This window comes from Pinus tabuliformis, chromosome 4_1, assembly GCF_031772625.1.
Source record: "Pinus tabuliformis cultivar Carrire ecotype Pingquan chromosome 4_1, CPIR1, whole genome shotgun sequence".
NCBI classification, from domain to species: domain Eukaryota; kingdom Viridiplantae; phylum Streptophyta; class Pinopsida; order Pinales; family Pinaceae; genus Pinus; species Pinus tabuliformis.
The window spans coordinates 96,562,234-96,565,616 of record NC_142303.1 but is presented as its reverse complement, the minus strand read 5'-3'; positions in this window follow the sequence as shown (position 1 = coordinate 96,565,616).

Sequence of the window (3,383 nt, the reverse complement as noted above, 5' to 3'; positions counted from 1 at the left end):
ATTAAGAAAAATCCCCGATGCAAGTTGGAGAGGTTTCTTTACTTTGATTGTGATAATAAACATTTTTTTAATGATAACTCTGTAACTACATCGGGGGAACTCTTCACCTTCAAAGCCTCAGAACAAGCCAGCAAGGGGGAAACGCCTAACCTCACCGACTTCAAAAGCCCCCCGTTGTCTCCCCCTCTCATGGAAATGGCCGCTTTTTCCTGTCCTCCCATCCCTGAGCAGACAGAAGAAAATCCGATCCCCTCCCCGCCTCCCCTCGATGTCGCTGACTTCGTCGTAGGCTCCCATCCCATTCAAATTTCATCATCCCCTCCATCTCCCTTTAATAAAGACTCTCTCCCCTCCCCGACCCCTTTCAACTCCCCTGCCTCATCCCCTCACAACGAGCCCGATAACGACATCGAACAACTCCTCAACCGCCACCCTCCCATTCTTGAACCGCTCACCATCCACAAGCCTGCCTTCCCTTCTATCAGTCCCGCCTCTGCTAAGAACATTACTGTCCGTAAAAAAACCAGAGGTGGAAGCAGGCACTTTAGAGGACGTTCGATTGCCACAGAATTGGGTGTCATCAATCTTCCCCTCATCGACGTTCCTATTCTTGAATCCTCCCCCTCACAGCCTCTTAGAGCAGGTCAGGCTGGCAGCACTTCCAAATGACCTTCCTCGTCTCTTACAACATCCGGGGTTTAGGAATGGCCCCCAAATTCTTGGCTCTGAAAGCCACATTCCTAGCGGAAAGGCCATATATCATCTTTGTACAAGAAACCATGCACTCTAGCTCATCTTCAATTGCTTTCTTCAGGAAAATGTTTCCTTCCTGGCACATGTCGGCGATCAGTGCTGATGGCCTGTCGGGAGGTCTGGTCTCCTTATGGAACCCACAGATGGTCCAAGCGAATGCTTACAGATGTCATGCCGGCATCCTCCTCTCTGCACATATTCGGGGAAGGCCCCGCCCCATCAATCTGCTCAATATATATGCGCCCTACAAGAACAGATCCCCCTTCTGGGACTCTCTTCTCCTCACAGGCATCCTTGACATTCCATCTCTCATTATTGCAGGAGACCTGAATTTTACGCTCAGCTCACGGGAATGTTGGGGTCGATGCTTGCCCTTGGACAGTCTAGCAGTAAAAATGCGGGGAGTGCTCCTCAACAAAGATCTTGTCGACATCCCTCCGGTTAACATGGCCCCTACGTGGGACAATGGAAGATTGGGCAATGCTTACATCGCCAAGCGAATTGACCGCTTCCTTCTGTCATCTTCTATCATTAATGACTGGGGGATGCCCACTGCCAAAACCGGAGATGCTACAACATCCGATCACAAGCCCATTTCACTTGAATGGGTCACTGATAATGAAAGGAAGGGATACTCCTTCAAGTTCAATTCTGTGCACTTACAGGATCAATCTTTCGAGACTTTTGTCAGAGCCGCATGGGGACAAATTATACAGGCCGAGGATGCCGCCTTCCTCACCTTCCGGGAAAAAATCGACTGCCTCAGGAAAAGGGTCAAATTTTGGCAAAACAGGAAAAAAGAATTTGACTCTAGGGAACTTAGCAGCATTATGAGGGATATTTCTCACATCTCGTCCTCCATTCCTTCGGATGGCCTATCCTTTGAAAAGAAGGTTCTCCTTTGGTCCCTCGAGAAAAAGAAACAAGATTTGCTCCTAAAAGAAGAGACCACATGGAGATTGAAAAGTCGAGCCCTTTGGCTCAAACAGGGTGACAGAAACACCAAGTTCTTTCACAGTTTTGCCAGCGCGCGCAGAAGTAGGAATTCGATTTGGAGTATCAATGACTCGATGGGTAATACCTTCAATTCTCAGCATGACATCTCTGCTGCGGCCACAACATTCTTCAGAAGTCAATATAAGCGCCAGCACAGTGATATCTACGATATGATGTGGGCGGTTAACCACCTCCCCATTATGTTCGATGAAGCTACAAATGATCACTTCCTTAGGCCTATTACGGAGGTCGAACTCTCTGGCATCATAAAAGGCTTCAAGAAGGACAAAAGTCCCGGCCCTGACGGCATTCCAATAGAGTTCTACTCTCACTTTTTTGATCTTCTCAAAGACGATCTCCTCAATATGGTTAATGCCACCTGCCAAGCTGGGAACATCAACAGCGCGCTATCGGCCACCTACATTGCCTTAATCCCTAAGATTGAAAATCCATCCACTTTTGGGGATTACAGGCCCATTGCCCTGTGCAATGCTCTCTACAAGATCATCTCAAAGATTATTGCTGAGCGCTTGAAAAAAACTCTCAATGCTTATATATCTCCACAACAACATGCTTTTCTGAAGGACCGCCTTATTCTCGATGCTGTTGCCCTTGCTCAAGAAGGTTTATATGCCATTGAATCCAAACACATTGACGCTGCTGCCCTCAAGATTGATCTATCAAAGGCATTTGACTGCGTCAGTTGGGGCTTTATCCGAGTTCTTCTGGCAAAAATTGGTCTCTCGCCTCGCGCCTGCAGCTGGATCATGGCATGTGTGGAATCTGTTCACTTCTCTGTTATTATAAATGGCATCCCTTCTACCTTCTTCCATGCTGAACGTGGCCTCCGGCAGGGATGCCCACTGTCCCCTCTCCTTTTTATTTTGGTCATGAACTCTCTTAGCTCGCACATCAATCTTGCTGTATCACAGGGAAGGTGCAAGGCCGTCAAGATCTGTAAGAATATCTCCCTCTCTCACAATTTCTTTGTTGATGACATCCTCATTTTTGCTATGCTGTGTAAGGCCTCTTGGGCATGTTTATTCATCATCTTTCAGAAGTTTCATGCTGCTACCGGACTTCACATCAACAATGCCAAAACCAAGCTATTCCATAACAACACCAATCTGACCATGGCCCGATGGGTGGCGGAAAGATTTGGCATTAGTCTTGTTCTTCTATCAGATGGTCTCCCATATCTGGGATTCCGACTCAAAGTCAAAAACAACAAATTTGCTGACTGGCTATGGCTCATTGATAGATTCTACAACAAAATTTCAAGATGGGAACTGAGACTTTTATCACTGGCTGGCCGCCTTGTCCTGGTCCAAGCGGTTCTTTCCCAACTTGCTGTATACTGGGGTCATCTTTTTGTCCTCCCAGCAAAAGTTCATAAAATTATGCAATCTACGGCTGCAAATTTCCTATGGGGAGGACACTCCTACCATTCGAAATTTCATCTTGCAAAAATGGACCTTATCTCCCGTCCTACAAAGATTGGTGGTTGGGGGCTTATTCACATGCGGCGTTTTGGCAATGCTCTTATCTGCAAATCCATGCACAGGGCCTTTTTTGGGAACAGCTTTTGGTCTTCTCTTATCAAACAGAAGTACTTAAAGGGTCGGCATCTAGAT